This window comes from Lissotriton vulgaris, chromosome 6 (assembly GCF_964263255.1).
Source record: "Lissotriton vulgaris chromosome 6, aLisVul1.2, whole genome shotgun sequence".
In the NCBI taxonomy this organism is placed as follows: Eukaryota; Metazoa; Chordata; class Amphibia; order Caudata; family Salamandridae; genus Lissotriton; species Lissotriton vulgaris.
In genome coordinates, this window is record NC_141694.1 from 622,508,373 (window position 1) to 622,526,444 (window position 18,072).

The 18,072-nt window shown below is 44.1% G+C and overlaps 1 protein-coding gene across 1 annotated transcript in view; it reads right to left on the reverse strand.

Annotated features, from left to right (window-relative positions):
• FUT9 (fucosyltransferase 9) overlaps nt 1-15,148 on the reverse strand; it is a 603,582-nt gene extending 588,434 nt beyond the window's left edge. Inside the window, exon 1 of the mRNA XM_086925245.1 lies at nt 14,931-15,148. The gene's annotated coding sequence lies outside the window, so the exon portion shown is untranslated. The remainder of the gene's footprint in view (nt 1-14,930) is intronic.
• Between the last annotated feature and the right edge of the window lie 2,924 nt (nt 15,149-18,072).

An 18,072-nucleotide genomic window follows, 5' to 3' on the forward strand; every position in this document is an offset into this window, starting at 1 on the left:
TTAAAAAAAAATGTTTGCTTTATTTAAAAGCAATTATGGATATGGTGATCTGCTGACCCTAGCAGGCCCTAATCGCCCCTGATTTTAGAGTTTGAAGGGGGCTCGCAAATTTGCGACCTACCTCATTAATATTAATGAGGCACGTCGATTTGCGACCCCCTAGGAATCATTAAATGGAACTCTTATACTTTCATACATTAAGTATAGCAATTACCTAATTGTGATTCCCACATACATGTTGATATATGTGGCCCAAAGTTCTATGGCGTTGTTGAGTTTAATCCCTTGCTGTTGGCACCCTAGTTCATCTGCTGGTCATTAGTTCAAGTTCTGGCATGGCTAAACCAATCGGTCATGTTTTAGGCCAATAAAGATAGTATGATCAAAAGAAGAAATAGTAACGTACTTACTTATGACCTGATTTAACACCTTAGCAGCTATGGAACGTCCAGCTCCAGTGCTGAACGTTCCATTGCGCAGGTGCAGTTGGAACGTCCAACGGCCGACGGCAGCACTCCCGAGGTAGTGGTGCCGTCGGCCGTTGGAATAGGCGCAGCACTTAAGAGGTTAATGTTTGGTGTACGAGCGGACCGTTACAAGCAAGTTAGATAGTATGTCCGCCTTGCATTACAATATAATGCACTTGTAACAAGCCAGATAGGATATCCCATTCAGCATTACAAAATAATGTACTTGTGATACAGCAGAAGTGACACTCACCAAGTTGGTTACGGATATCCGTACCACCTTCTTTACGAGTGTATTGTCATTTCATACATCTGCAATAAGGCGCACAGGATATCCGGCACGTTTAGTGACTGAGTAATTGTCTGCCAAACTCTAAAACAGGGCCTTAGTTATTCATACTGCATAAAAAAGCATTTTAGTAAGTGCCATCGAAAAACAAGTTCTGAATAAAAACGTAGATATGTTAACCGATTTAAAATGTTTAACAGGTACATCTAAACAAAACAAAAATAAATTTGAATTGAAAAGACCCTCAGCAGTCCTTCAAAATGGTAAAGCTATCAACAAAAAATTTGAAGAACTATTCAAATGTTTTGCTCCTTAATCACCACCGATGGCTAAAGACAACGAAATATTTTCATTGTGAGTCATTGACAAAATAAACTGTTCAAAATATTCGTTTTTATCATAAAAAATCAAACAGAAAACGTGTTTGCAGCTCATTCCTACAGAGTAATGTGCTGATGTCAAGCTTGCTGAGTAGAAAGAACATCAATGTTACATGTTCCATGAGCAGTGCCCACCAGTATGTGTGCTTGTCAAAATGGGGAGGTGGATGACAGGAAACAATGGGTTTGATTAGGTAAAGGAGCAGTTTTAGCATGTTCCAAGGGCCGGGGAGAGCCCCACAGTCCCTAAAGATGTGGCTGAAGGCAATCAGATGCCAGGGGTGATCTTGCTGCATTTGAGTTTTGGAACTTGGAGGCAATCAGCCATTTAGAAAAAAATTTAAAGGCCAATGGATACCATTGCCTGTACGGCTGCAGGGGTGTGTGACCAAGGCAGGACAGCATTGCAACCATTCTGCACTATACTTGAAGATCAGGGTAAAGCCAGCAGGTAGATTACACTGCAACACCTTCTACACCTGATGAAGACACAGTGCATGTTGAAGAGGCTCTTCAGATATGTTGCTCAGTTTACTAGAGCTTTGATTAGCTCCCAGAAAAGGTGGAGCTTAAGAAGGAAATTTTGAGTTAAATGGGCAGTAAGCCTGATTAATGAAGTGGTGGAGGACCCTTCTCCGCTGGCAGGCAACAGAGCAACATTTTATGAGATCCAACCAGCTCAACTGGGATTTTAATCGCTAGAAGTGTTCCCACCAGCGTGGCGAGAGCATCCTCTGTGAAACTGCAATGATGCTTGGCCATCATGTCATGGCGGCTGCTCTGCATTTTTTGTATTTCAAAGGCAATGGCCCTGATGTGTACCGAGTTTTTACCTGTGCATATGGGGACGATTGTTGACAAGTCTTGCCTAAGTTCACCGGGCCTTGCATGGTGTACCCGGGCAGGTACAATTTGCATAAAGCCCACACTAAAAATTCCAGGGCCAAGCCAGCCTCCTGGACGAGCAGCTAAAGCAGCTATGGTTCCGCACCTTCTCCAAAAACTATGGTACGGTAAAGGAATTACGGTAAAAACAAAATGGCTGGCAGGCAGACGCGCTCTGACTCATTCAGAACTGCATAAAAACTCAAGTACAGGGTAATGATGGCATCTGTTTAAACAAATAGAAATGGTTATTGTTTCATCAAAACAGCAATCCCTTTCAAGCTTTTAGTGAACAGACACATTAAATAATCCCACAGGTATTAACTGTTAATGGGAAACTCTGAGGCACTGTGAATGACTTAGATGCAAGAAACAGAGGCCCTGCATCACAGAAATGTCTCAAAATGCCTGCTTCCTGTGCCACAGGGGGTCTTCACGAGCAGCAGCGCTGTCTGAAACAAAGCATTATCGGGGCTCCCAAATGAATCTAGGGGAGCCCATCTGGAGAAGATAAAAACAAAGTACATCGCACTTTTAACCAACAGTTGCAGCATTTCAAAGATATGCTGTGCACTCTTCAAAATGTTTATTGAGTTACATTGCCGTGCGCCTCGCAAAGCAAGTCACAAATTGCAGCTACTGCTAATCAATTAGGTCATTATTATTTTTATAGATGTGTGCTGCTGACATTGGAAAAGTAATTCAAACTCCGAAATTACTTTTTGTGAAACTCCTGAAGAGAAGGCCTGCACTGAAGGACAAAGGTAAGAGGGAGAGAGAGAGAGAGAGTAAAAGTAAGAGAGAGAGAGAAAGAAAGAGAGAGAGAGAGACGAGAGAGAGAGAGAGTGAGAGAGGGAGAGAGAGAGAGAGACACCAGAGAGAGAGAGACGAGAGAGAGAGAAAGAGAAAGAAAGAGAGAGAGAGAGAGAGAGAGAGAGAGAGAAAGGAAGAGAGAGAGAGAAAGAGACCAGAGAGAGAGAGAGAGAGAGACACCAGAGAGAGAGAGAGAGAGAGAGAGAGAGAGAGAGAGAGAGAGAGACGAGAGAGAGAGAGAGAGAGACGAGAGAGAGAGAGAGAGAGACGAGAGAGAGAGAGAGAGAGAGAGAGAGAGAGAGAGACGAGAGAGAGAGAGAGACGAGAGAGAGAGAGAGGAGAGAGGGAGAGAGAGTGAGAGAGAGAGAGACGAGAGAGAGAGAGACGAGAGAGAGAGGGAGAGAGAGAGAGACGAGAGAGAGAGAGAGAGAGAGAGTGAGAGAGAGAGAGACGAAAGAGAGAGAGAGAGAGAGAGAGAGAGAGAGAGAGAGAGAGAGAGACCAGAGAGAGAGAGAGAGAAAGAGAGTGTGTGCGCAAGTGTGCACGGAAGAAATGCATAGCATGGTTAACTGCTGTAATCATGGAATAATCCATACTGAGCCAGGCAAGTACATTTTAAATACATATAGTGCTAGGATCCCATCCAGTCCCTTTAAAAGCTTCAATCGCGGTACAAAGCACATGTTCCTATGTGGCCGGCATCCTCACAGGCACCAATGCGATGGGTACATTAATGATGACTATTTTCGGGATAATGCTCTTTCCTTCCACAACCGTTGGACCGTATCCCTGCTAATCTGTGAAAATGCCCTACCGTGGATCCGTAGGATTTATGACCCAGCCACTGCACTGCTCCCAGACACCTCGTGTGAACCAGTGCGATGTAACCCTTGTTCATGACCTGTCTACACCGCTGAATGCCGTGAATGGATGCGGGAATTACAACAGACGGTGCCAGTAGCTTGGTTACTGCATAGGTTACTGGGTAAACTTTTAAAGAGGCCTGATGCATAAGAAGTGTGGGAAAGCATCACAAGTCGCTTAAAATAAATGTTAGTGTCTGATTTGCTTCAAAAACTGGTGACAGAGGGCCTGAGTCACAACACGTCTTCGTACATACATATAAACTACAGTGGTAAAGAGTCCTAGGTAACACAGGCAGAGAATACTACTGCTTCACAAATAGTGAAATGTGTAAGTTTACCTATGCATGCGGCTGTGTCAGCTAAAACTTTGACTCTTCTGTGAAGTATACATACATTCTACAACAGCTTGTTGCAGCTAGATGTGTAAAAGAAGGCGTTCTCAAGTGTGACAGAGGGGAGTGGGTATGAAAATGCAATGTCTTTTATTGGTACACCAGCACAGAGATAAGAAAGTTGGCATTCACAAACACGCCGAGACACCCTAGGGTAATTGCGCGCTATATAAATTGTATAAATAAATAAAAAAAAGTAATAATAAATGTAGAGCACAGATCTATACCTTCAAAATTAAACATACATGACCTGACGCAAGCAGGAGAGAAACTGTTGAAAAGTGGACTAATCTACCCATTTTTACAGCAGTTGTAGAAATAGAAAGATATTGACAGATACAAATATTTCTACGAATTGGGCAAATGAATTCACAAATATTTATTAAATATATATTAAACGTCACTGTGTTCCTACCTATACGCAAGTGGAATTGAGGCAAAGTGGATAATAAGCACCCGCAGCCTTAGAAAAGCTGGTGTATCTAAGGCAAGTTATGGAGATGTCCTCCGTACACAACTGGGAAACTTATGAATGTTGTGGTCGGTTCTAAACCTCCACACCACGTATTCCATATTTATGAATCCTAGGAATGATGTATGCTGTTATAAATGTAGTCCTCTGGGCTGTTCTTCTTTGTGGTCCGGGTTGTGCTCCCTGCAACTAGTCGTTTTGTTTTGTTATGTATTCTGATTATTTTATCTTGAGCCCTCCTTTGCTTAGTAGCTCACACTGCACTGTAGTCAATCTATACCCTTTCCGTGCCATCAGGTCTAGTTCTATAGCAGATGATGGATTTAGGCCCAGATCTCTGTACTGGGGTGAATGTATGACATTGTTCTGCATTCTGTCCATCAACTGTGGTTTTTTCATTTGTCATCCTGAGTAGGATGGGTATGCTCAGACGTGAGTCCCATGATCTCCACACCACTGGAGTCAAGCTATCCTGGCTGAAGACAGCTGATAGCCAGAAACCTGTCCTAGGATGCTTGATTCCGGTCCAGGAAAGACATGGCTTGGCAGTTCAGGCTGGACTGTTCCCATGAGGCACAGGGTCAAGGCTGATTTGCATATGGCCATGTCTGAACTGGGGTGGTGTGGAGTGCATAAAAACGATAGATTTAGGCCCATATCTCTGTACTGGGGTGAATGTATGACATTGTTCTGCATTCTGTCCATCAATTGTGGTTTTTGCACTAGTTCTATAGCAGGCCTGGGCATTTTCTGCTACCACACGAGTTTTTTGCATATCCCTGCTTTAGTTATCATAGGAATCTTACTAGTAAATAATCATCTTTTATAACTTTTCAGTTCCTGAGAGAAGAGTCAGCACTTGTTGAGTTCTTATTCCATTCTTGGGTCCGCCTGTGTTACCGCCTTGTGATATAGGGGGTAATGTAAACGATGTGATGATACTGTGTGTCTTTAACACCTTCCTGAGTAAGCACAAGGCTCCTCGTTGCAGTCTTTTAAAATCATAACATTGTAGACTGGCTCATAGCTTTATAGATCCATTCTCCATCAGAATGTCATCACATTGTTCAGATATTTAGATTAAGATGCTATACACAGGTAAATACATGTGCCAATGACATGGCTCATGCTTCATCCAATCTTCAGATTCCAGCGGTTTAAGACCAAGGCGTGACCTTCATGGGTGAGGCCTTTAGAGTAAAGTATTCATAATATGGCTAGCTGGTTTATCTGTGATACTCAAGACATCCCAGAACACATAGGTGTTCGCACTGGTGGAATGCAGCAGGTCATATACAAATGTCCTTAATTATATTATTTGCTCCTCTTCTAATGCTATTGCCAATTTGCACTCTCCATCTTTAGGACAGGTGTGAGCGGCTCCATCGCAAGGACTTGTATCGTGTTTGTTCAATCTCCAGATGGAGTCCGATTATCTTGAAATGCAGAAATCTGATTTCAATCATTTAAGCCGTTTGCCATCTGGGTGTCCCCTATGGAAGCAACGGTGTTATTTTAACTCACTTCTTTGGTTAAGATTGTCTTAGAAATGGGGTAAATGTTTGCATAGAACATCTGGTCCTAAAAGAAGAAAGTATGTAATGCACATCGCCACAACTTGGGTTAATATGGGTTTTTCTGGATGTGAATTGTAGCATGCTATGTAATACATACACCATTAAATTCTAATGATGGGTGACATTTTGAGGACAGTTCTCTCTGCGTTCCATTTAAAAATATAAATAGATTTGACTACGAAATGCCCATCGGATGCAAAATAACGATGGATAACTTTATGCGTGTGTGTTTTAAACAATAACTATATTTTCACTAAATGCGAGATACATCTATTGCCAACATAAATCAAAGGAGATATCTGTGTCACTAGCAAAAATTAAGATGCAAACTGTTTTTGAGACTTGGTATGCCGTCCAACAGGCCACAAAGGAAATGGTCCGAGTGAGGCCCACGCTCATGCTGGAACCCTCAGCACCCCAAAGGCACCTCCAAAAAAAACGCATTGTCATCTGGGGCGCACATAACACAAGCCTCGCTTGGCCCTTCTGACCTCTCGCCTCCGAACTGCTCACTTGAAAGCTCTTGGCGTACAATAAATGCGAGAGTGACAGCGATTAACATTGTGCCACTCAGAGCACAATATAAAGGGGCGCCGCTTCCTTCAGAAGCTTCGAGAACAGTGAATAGTGAGAAGCCCGGCTCACCCCTAGTGTGTCTTTGTGACATGGCTCTGGATGAATTCAGGTTGTGGCGGGGCGCTTCCATTGTTTTCACGTTTGTGACGTAGTTTAGCGCAATGAAAGGGATTTCCTTTAGAAACGTGCATGGGCGCTCTGGCGTGCTGCTGGTCAACAGAAGGTCTCCCAGGCGGAATGCTTGGACCACTGGCACATTTGATTCAGGAAGAGTAACACACTTTGAAATTCCAACTTTCACAGACCAGAACATTTCTAACGATGTAAATTCGGATTTTTTGCTAAAAAAAATCTGAATTCAACTGCATTATATTCAGTCGGAGGAATGTCGGTTCCTATCGCAGCAAACAGCAGCCACGTTTCAACCGCTCGCAAAGGGGCAGATTCTCAGAATCTGCCCCTTTGCGACCAGTATTTTTGTATTTGGGATGCATCATCCCAAATGCAAAAATCGCAATTAAAGAAATCGCAAAATTGCGATTACTTGCATTAAAGGAATCTTAAATTGAGATTCCTTATATGCAATGCATTAAAGTTAAAAAAATTGCGATTTCGCTAATTGGGGTCGCAAATTACCATGAAGTTGAACTTCAAGGTAATTTGCAAAAACTTTGAAAAATGCTCTAAAGTGCATTTTTCAAAGTTCCATTTTACACTCAAACATGCTCTTAGGGCATGTGTGTGTGCAAGATGTACCCATATGCAGATTTCAGGGGTGCAACAGGGTGTCCTTTTGACACCCTGGCACCCTTGAAATTGCAATCTCAATTTGCGATTCTCAATTACAAATTGAGATTATCTTCCCATGAATGGGGAGGTATTCCTTAATTGCGACTCGCAATTTGCGAGTCGCAATTAAGGAATTTTAAGGAATCGCTATTTTTAAGCGAGTTCTTGCATAGCATTTTGCTATTCCTTATTAGCGAATCGTTATTTTCGCTAATAAGGAATCGCAAATTGAATGCATGAAGCATCTGGGGGCATGTTGTCTGCAGAGGGCACACATTTTTGACCAGCACAATTGGGTGTTTGCTGCTCTGGGTGGTTGGGGGCGCAATTAAACAAACGCCACCCCCTGCCACTTTAAGCACCGCTTCACTAGCAGCTCGCATTGAATCCTAACTGAAAGAGTGAAGTGACCTTTCCATCCAGCAACGAGCTATGGGTAAAAAGAGTTTTCTAGAGAAAGTGGGGTGCAAACAAATTCAGCAGAGCAGAAAACATGGCGAGGAACAAGAACATGCAAACTCAGGAAATGCTACAGCTAAAAGGATAGGGAACAACGGGCTATACCAAGTTCGTATACCACAACACGGGACAGACTTCAAACTCTTTTGCTTCACGTAGCAGGCACCCTATTTTAAGATGCCTGCAGGCACATGTGTCCTGAAAATGTATCTCTCTGAAATTATAAAACCCTTGTCGCTCATCTTTCTCTGCTAAATGGCAGTTCAGCGTCACTACACCTAACCTCCAAATACAGTGAGAAGATTAACTAAACTACGAATTTATCCGCCATATTAGCACTGTCAATCCTTCCTGTGAGGTGTTTTGACCTTTGTTGGTGGAATGCGGCTTTAAACCTGATTTGTAACGATTTCTGTCGCAGAGAGCTCAGTTTTCAACAGGTAATTCCCAGGTGAAGCTTTAAACAGTCAGACACAATGTGTCAACGCGAGACCTGTTCAACGAGGCAAAGCAGCCACTGGAGTGCACTCTGCCGGATGAGGGATGACAAATGAAATGATTCAAAGACAAAAAACATGAGCACTCGAGCAAAACTCCATGCACAGTCGATTCCAGCATGTCTGTGTCATGGGCGATGGGAGTCTGTTTCCCCTCAAACTCAAAAATCTTCTTCACACCCAGAAACACCTTTTAAAGAACATATCTGTAAATGGCATGGATCAGCCAAGCAACATTGTAATGTTTCTTCATATGTTAAACATACTTTAGTGTGACTGTTATAGAGCCTGCTATAGAATGGATTGTCTCAAGGCGCTGAGCCCTTCCCACACTCAGCCCAGAAAACCTCAGTAGGGTCTTGATCCGATGCTGTACCTCAAATCTTTTTTGTGTTGCCTGGTGACAGGGGAAGGGGCAGCTGTTGGCTCAGGAGATTATTAAGGCGTTGTTTGACTGAGGAAGAGATGGGTCTACACGAGAAACAACCTTTACAACGCAACTTTTACAACGCAACATCCATTACAACGCATGCATTTACAAAGCAACCATTACAACGTATGACACTACAACGCACACCACTACAACGCATTTCATTACAACGCAGTCATTACAACGCATTTAATTACAACGCATAGCATTACAACACATAGTACCCCTACACTATCCAACACTTACCTTACTGTTGCACCCCCTGGAGTTAGAATAGTAAATTTTACCCCTACACTATCCAACACTTACCCTACTGTTGCACCCCCCTGGAGTTAGAATTGTAATTTTTACCCCTACACTATCCAATACTTACCTTATATGCAATGTAATGTTATGCGTTGTAATGGTATGCGTTGTAAAGGTAGTATGCGATGTAATGGAATGCGTTGTAAAGGTAGTTTTTAAAAATGTGTTGTAAATGAATGCGTTGTAATGGAATGCGTTGCGTTGTAAAAAATGTGTTGTAAAGGTAGGCGTTGTAAAAGTATGCGTTGTAACGTCATACATCCGTCTTCAGTCCTCACTTGCCATTGTATCTGTTGAGGATGGAGATAGACTTGAGTTTAAAAAAGTGACTTGCTATCCTAGAGTAGACTGACTCACTTGTTGAGATGGTTGCAGGCGGTATTGGAACTGCTCCACGTCACAGCTGTACCATTCCAAAAATATCTTCAAAAGGGTGGTAGTAATTCCATAACTTAAGGGTGGAGTACATTGTGGAAACAGTATCACTGCAAAGTACTCCACATTTGTGTGTGGAAATTCCCAGGTAAAACTGCACCTCCCGGCAACGGAAATGCTATTACCACATCTGCTTCTTACTCCTTGAAATATGCCTGCTTTTAAAAGAATATACTAGAAAGTGCATTTCATGGAGGCCCACGGTCTGCTGACATTAACTAGGGCTCGTTCAGTGTTTCATTGTATCCCAGAGAGTGGCTTGAAGCAAGTATCCATTCTGAATGACGTTACCAATCCTCTAATGATTTATAATCTTAGATGGGCTCCACCATGTCCCTCCTCTCCAGATCTTCTGTAAAGAAGAACCCTGATATTCAGTAAATGGACACCTAAGGGGCACTGAACTCCTTGAAACTGATTAGTTTGAACAATTACAGGGCCCAATTCACAGAACTAATTTAAGACAAAATCCTAAACTTACTACTTTGGTATTCACAGAAGTTAGGAGTTTGTCTTAAGACAGACTTAAGATAGACTTAAGTTAGGATTCTTTCTTAAGTCTGTCTTAAAACAGGCTTAAGACACACTTAATCCAAAATCCTAACTTCTGTGAATACCAAAAGTAGTAAGTTTAGAATTTTGTCTTAAGTTAGTTCTGTGAATCGGGCCCACAGTCTTTATCCATCTGTTAAGGGTCTGAAGTGATGGTTTACCATCATTATTTGCAAGATAAACATTATTAAAGAAAGAATCATGTTGAAATAAGCAACTGTCTATATAACTGAGAACTGTTGTTCTAATAACATCCCAGAAATTAAACTCTAATTCCCCTTGAGTTGAAGGATTGGGGAAAAAAAATCATGATGTAATGATAGAAACAAGGAAGTTTAGACTCTGAGTAATGGAATTACCAGTAAACAATGCAACCATTGGTGAAGGAAAGCAGCCAGCCACTAATACTATTCTATGTCGGCAAAGCTAGCCTCTGGGAGATATTATTAAATTTGCTTTTAATTATGAATGGTTTGTATCTGGTTGACTGGGGCACATTTCATGAAACTTTATTTCCCCAACTGTGGACCAGGTACATTGTGAATAGACATTCGAAGCGACTAAGCCTGGCTCACGGGGCTGATCTACATAGAAGTACCAGCAACTATGTCCCCAATGTACCGTGCAGGCGAAAAACTGTAAACACGGTTAAAAATTCACTTTCTCTGGAGCTGGGCCGCGCATAAACAGTGTTGCTTGCTCAGTCCTGTGACCATTTTACAAAGTTCCACTCAGAATAAAGTTCGACCCAATGTGCACTCGCGCCTAATGTCGCTGTAAAGTTCGACATTATTGACAACTGTAGAAGAATGGCGTATGTCGTGGCCATGAAAACCCTCTTAGATAGAACTTGGACATTGACATAATAAATGTTGCATAACTGTGTTCTGGAAAAACATTAGCATTCAATGTCGGATATTGTAAATGTAATGAAGTGCTGTTATGGGCTGCTTCAGTTTCAAAACCCGTCAAGAATTTGGCAGACGATATAGTAATCTTTCCGTTCTCTTCAGGGACGATCTTTGACGAGTCCGAAACTTCCCCGGATTAAAGGTATATACAGGATTACGTTGCACCTACCTCTCTTTAAAAATAAGTGTTCAGTTCTCCTGTAAAGAGGCCGATCCCGAAGGCCCACTAAGAGATATTATTATTTCAAAAATAGGGAATCTCGTCAGTCGGTTTCTATAATTACACGGACTATATACTTTTGGGCCAATGTCCTCTTTCTAGAGGGGATTCACCAAAGCACGTTCTCTCTCTCTCTCTCTCACTCTCACTCCACTTTGTGGGACAAAAACACAGCTCTGGAAGTTTCAGTTGCACTCCGACACCAGTATGTGGGACTCCTCTTCCTCACTTCAGATTTGGCACCCCGATACTTTTCTAGTTACCTTGAATCCCAGCGCAGGTGTATCTGGTTGGGGGAGGGGCGTTCCTTCGGCGCCCAGAAGAGCCCTCAGCCTGAAGAGAATCTCTAAATTCGACATGGGCGCCCTTTGCATTAAACGAGTGTTGTCTGAATCTGTCAATTTCTTGTTCATAACGACAAACTCTGAAATTAAAGACAAACTAACAGGGCAAGAGGAGGCGGGAGCCTGCTTAGAGGGGGTGCCATCTCTTGCCGGCAGGTGACATTTTGAGATGACAGTCAAGGGTTCTTCGCAGCGTTAAAACGCGTCCAAGCGGTTTCCAGGACTCCCTGGTCGGAGCGCCCCGAAGAGCTGTTTACACCAAGGCTTCAGCGGAGTTTCCGTTGCATCCTTTGTGAGGGAGGCTTCAAATCCGTCTTTCCGGGCAGGAATCGTCGTGGGTACGCCAAAAACCGCAGTGCATATGCCAGGCCGCCCTTCTCGAGCACCACAGCCTTCGACGACGGATTTAGAACTGTGCATTGATGTGCCAGGGGCCTTTTTAGCCGAGCTGCGGAGGCCGTTAACACACCAAGCTCTGTTCATGAGAGCTCCTCGCCAGATTGAAATAAAACACAGCTGAGGAACGAAAAGGCTATTTTAAAATAAGTTTTCTTCGCATTGGGTAGAAGCAGGAATCAAATGCTAACAAAACAGGTCGTAGGGTGAGGGAATGCAATGACGTAGACCGACGTGTCGCCGGTTCGAAACCAACGTGCGTAGGGTGTTTGATCCCATGGTTTAAACTTAACATAGTTTGGGTCATCAAAGCTGCCATTAATGGAACTCTGCGCAAGTCACCCAAGAATGAAGCCCCACTGGTGTCTCTTTACCCTAGACACACGTCAGCACTTTAATGTGCGTACCACATATGGCTTATAGCACGGTACTATCCAAACACAGCATGAACAGATCCCACCAGGGCTGGGAGAGGAGTAGGGCAGAGCAGCAGGACGTGCATGCTTCATGAGAGCTGATGAACAATGATGTACCTGTCTGCAGGTCCCGCGGCTGCAGCCCAAGCGTCATGACGAAGGCGCGGCACGAGGGACCACTCGCCACCCCTCACAGCGGGCAATGCTCACAACACACACGATGAGACTTAAGACGGTGTTCCACGTGGACCGACATTAACCGAGCACTGGTGGCCGGGAACCATCTCATTCCAGACAGGCGCTTTACCTGCGTCCTCTTCGGTTCCCAGACTGCTGACAAATGACAGAGTGTTGCTAAAAGCACAGCCACATCCCGGCGCAGGCGGCATCCCGGGGGCTTCACGGGGTGGCGCATTTCACTGCCGATGGAAAGGCGCCCTGAAGGCACGTGCAGCAGCTGGTGCGCGGGAACTGGTGGCGGCTTTAACTTGAGTGACCTTATTTCACCTCGTGCGCTCCCAGCGTGCTCAATTTAAAGGAAACATAGCAATACGTGTTACCAAAATTGTACAACACACCAGCATGCGATGGGTACCACGGAAAAACGGCTGCAATATCACAGCCCAGGTGACAGGGATCAAAGGTCAGGCTCTGAAGTGACGTGGCCACTGCAGCATCCCACAGGCTGGTTCTTTGCAGAGGACAGGTGGAGAGGCAAGGGAGCAACTGCACCTTTCAGCGCTGACCCCCAGCTGAGCGGAGGGGGTACGACATTCTTATAGCAGGGAAGGGTTAATCTCTGACAGGACCCTGGCCAAAGATCTGCTCCGCAGGCTGGGTTTAGGGGACGGTTGAGGAAGTGCTGGAAGAATCGGGTGCTCTCTGCTTGGAGAAGTGAGGTGGCAGGGAATGATAGTGCAGTCAAATAAAATGCACCTCCGAGACTAAAATATAACTGTGGAGGTCTAGTCAAAATAAACTGCATAGTAACAGGCAGTGCGGTCCCACACTGGGCCCACAAATGTGTCGATGAGTGCAGATTCCAAAGCATACATCTAGGACAGAGCACATTCCACAGTAGCATCTCCCAGATGTGCTGAAGTACATCCTCCCATCTGCCCGTGCTTGCCCCTCACAGCACACACTGGCACATCTGGGCACTAGAGTGGTTGGGTCAGGGGGAAAGAATTGGAGGGGTAGTGGTGCGCGGAAGCAGTGCATAAAGTGGGAAAAAAAGGGGTCTGAAAAAGAGAGACGTGTACAAGTGGCAAAACATCTTACCAAGAGGTGTAACCTCTCATATTAAGTTTAAAGCTTAAAGATGTGACATAAAATCCTGTGATTCGCATAGTGAGACCCCTGACCTGTGTTTATGTTCCTCTAAAGGACTCCATGGCATTTAGATATTTGACACAACAAATGCCCAAACCTAGTCAGAATGCTTCCAATTCTCGTTAGCAGCATCAGATCGATGAGTAACAATTATTTTATTGTGAATAATTAGAGTTGAAAATGGTTCAGTTATGAAAATATGAGACAGTGAATTAAACATTGCGTGGAAGTTCCATTCGTGTCCCTTCTCTTCATATCACTTTTCTGGGTAAGATTCTTACACCATATTTTTTCTGACAAACCCATCACCTAAATAGGTGCACATCTCACACTTCATCCTCTTCATCACTGTCCTTCCTCTCTGCCCTTCTCCATTCACTTCCTTGCATCGTCTCCCCTTTGCCATGCCTTCTCCCTCACCCTCTCCTGAACTGTGTGAAATGCATTTTCTTTCCCTTTGGCACTTTCAATATTTCAATACTGTCACATGAAATGATAATTACAATTGGGACAGATGTGATCATCAATGTGTGCATTAGTGAGAGGCCAAGGATTGGATGGGAATGTCGTCTGAACACGTTTGTGGCTTACTGAGAGGTAGCGTAAGAAACCTTGCATTACCTCATATTCAACCCCAGACCTTTCAAGCGTGCCCAGTCATGAATACCCACACACAATCTGAACTTACCCAAACACCCAGAGACGCCTCATTTCACAGCACTATACAAGAGTCCCATGCTGCATGAAAGAAAACTACACACACACACACACTCCTGGAAAAAAAACGCAAATACTGCTAGGGAATGCAAGCTGAAGCTAAAACGATGAAATATATACGGGGATTCACTGACATAAACTGTCGTTAAGGATTTTTACAGTCCTCTCTGCGAAATTGATTTCTGCCTATACAGTTAAGAATATAGATATAGATAGAGCCCGGTAGGGAACGGTTTCAAAAGCAGTTGTTTGGACCCCGCTGTCTGCAGTCTGCAGCCCACTGATCCGAATTCACTCACAGCGCCATCCCTGCGGCTACCATCTATAGGAGGGCCAGGAGGAGCCGGGATTCCAGCTCTGGGTACCCGCCTGCGACTCCCGCCTGCATCCCAGATAGCATCCCCCTTACCTCGCCAGCATTGCGCCGGTGCGATGCCCGCAGAGACAGCAGGTGGTTCGCGGAGCGCGCAAAACCCTGGCAGTCAGGGCTGTGCGGCGCGGCTCCTCCGCTGGCACAGGGCGTGAGGGGCGTGAAGCGTTCCCTAGAGCCCCGCTGCTGGGAGGGCGGTGGGCTGGGACCAGTGGCTCGGCTCCGCCGGTTCCTCGCGCTCCATCCTCCTCCTCTCGGGCGCTGCGAAGGAGCTGCTGTTGACCCGAGGGGCGGGAGCGCGCACGGGGGGCTGTGCGAGAGTGTGCGCGCCCCGCTGCCTGAGCACATCATCCACCCCCCCACCCCGGCAACCCCCGCGCGCGGGAAGAAGAACGCACTCTGCAGAGAGAGACAGCAGCCACCGCAGCAACCAGCGAGCACGGAAGATCACTATTGACAAAAACATCAATCCAAACACATTTAGGGGTATTGGGGTTGCGAGAGAAGAGATTTGATTTTATTATGCTCGCGGAGACACTTAATATCTGCCCGCTGCGCTGAAAAAATAAGTGCGGATTTGGTTAACCACCACTGTAAACCTGATCTTCTCCTTTGGCGACAGTAGGCTGATAGCTATCATTCTCGGCGAGCAAAGAATAGCGTGAATGTGGTGGCTAAGGGAAAGGAGATTGATTCATCTGATTGTCTGTGAATTAATCTGTTCTCTGTGATAAGCATATGCAAGCCTGAACGTGAAATATGCGCGTGGCTTGCTAAGCTACCTTATGACCTCGGGTCAGGAACGGACTCGACGGTCATTTCCGCTCATAAGAGTTCCAGCTTTGGTCATTAGCATTTATTCAATCGGTGCATTCCAAGAGAACCTCACGCTGAGAACTCATATTTGATCAATTGTAATTGAGGTGTACTTAATCAATTTGTTGGCATGTACGTTTTGGGATATCAAAGATGTCTAATGGTATGGGCCGCGAGATAGTATACATATATATTTTTAATTCTTTTTCACTTGAGAATATGTTTGTCCGAACAAGGATCTTTTCCAAAAACATTATTAAAATTAGGGCCATGGGATCGGCCTCACTCAATGATGCTAATTACATCTTTGAGGAGTATGGTTATAAAAGCAGCGTTTGCAAATGTTCTATAATGGTCAAAAGTTGCAGCTTTGTGGATCACCACATTTGTGTTGCTCACTCCTCTGTGACGCTCTCATGGTAGAAACAATCTTCCTACCCCTTGGTCACACTACAGTGTCTTTTGTAATATGTAATTTGTAAATACCAATAAAAATACAATAAAAAAAACTACTGCTGATAAATCCGCTCTTTTTGCAGCTTTTCCACGGTCAAGAGGGAATTCACAACTGAAGAATATAAAAAAATAATTATTTTGTGAATCAAAACGTAGGATTTCTCGTTTATATGTGTTAATTCACTATACATATTATTAATGTATTCTCATGTTTCTTTATTTTATGCTTAATAAAGCGTTTAAAAAAAGATGTAAGATTTCTAAAGGGAGACTCTACTTCAGGGTTAGGTTTTAAGACAGTAGAGTAAGAACAATTGCGGGAAGTCTCTCTAATGAAACAAGACCATTTAGACTACGAATCAGTATCCATTTGGGGCATCGAGCAATCAAGTCAAAAACAGAAGAAACTTTCAGGAAATTACCCAGTTGTAGTTAGCCACCTGGCTACCATGGAGGGGACGGCTTACTGTCACACTCACTTGGAGGCTGGGCTGAGCCAATAAATAAATAAATGGGCATGGGACCACTCGTGGCCCAGTCCGCAATGCAAGCGCTGTCTAAGTGTGCATTATTGTTGCCTCTTTCCCGCTCATAGTATGGGACCTAACCAGTTATAGTACACCAGCCTTACCTATATCAGATGCCAACAAAGTAAATCAACAGCTATTCATGAAATGTAAATATTCAGAAACATCCCAATGTGATGACAGATCAAAGTTAAACTATGGATTTCTTTCAAAGTGTAACCCAAGGTAGAAATTTCAAAGTGTTTCATAGTGAAATATGAGCATATACTGTACACTCAAAGAGTCAAAGTTGTAATTAGGGTTCTTGTCAGACCACATTTGGGTGGTACAGGTCAAATAGGGTATACAGGCCCACAACCGTGGTGGTTGAGGTAGTTTGGCATGGCGTCCTTTGGCTCTGTTCTACGATGGCCCTGCAAAGTGAGTAAAGAACACCCATTTCTACATTTAACTTTCAGGGTAGCAGGGGTCAGCAGTCACAGTCTTCTCATGGTGGCAGCCTGGGGCTTCCACTCAGAACTTAACAATCATCCCACAGACATAGAAACTTGATGTCCAGCCCACTACATGTCTTTGTGAAAAAAAAGTACACTTAATCACACAGCAATATCAAATAAAACACATTCCATTTTGGAATAAAGGGTAGTATACCTGATCGCTATTTACCAGTGGGCGTCAGCCATGGTCGGTAGTGAGTGTACCTGCAGGGCGGTGACGAGGGTTGGGGGGGTAATAATGTATGGATTACGGAGCTTTACAGGTAAGTAAACATTTAAATAAATAAAACTAATTTTGTTGAGTGCACTGCATCCCCAATGCGATGCAGTGCGCGCAACGAAATTCGTTTTATTTATGTATATGTTTACTTGCCTGTAAAGCTCCGTAATCCATACATTACAACCCCCCACACTGCCCCTCCCCCTCCCCACATCACCGCCCTGCAGGTACACCCACTTCCGACCGCGGCTGGTGGGCGCTACACCCCCCTTCTCTGCATCCTTCTTCCCGCCATGGCAACCCTGGTTCTTATGCCCCCAGTAAACATTGCCAGGAGCATGAATTAGTTCAGGTGCAAGTTACATTCCCCACAAGTTCAAATGTGCAATCAGTTCAATTTGTTTTTAGCCCCTGTTAAAAATTGGGTTTCTGGTTGGCAGAGGTTATCACCGTGTCCAAGAAGGAACCACGGGCCATATGTATCAAGCCTTTTTCGCGTTTTCAAATGGGCATATTCTCAGAATCTGCCTGTTTGCGAATGGGAAAAAGCCTTTTGGGATGTATCATCCCAAAGGCCATCGCAAAATTGAGAATCACAAAATTTGTGATTCTCTATTTTGAGAATGCACTTAAGGAATTGCAAATTGTGATTCCTTAAATGCAAA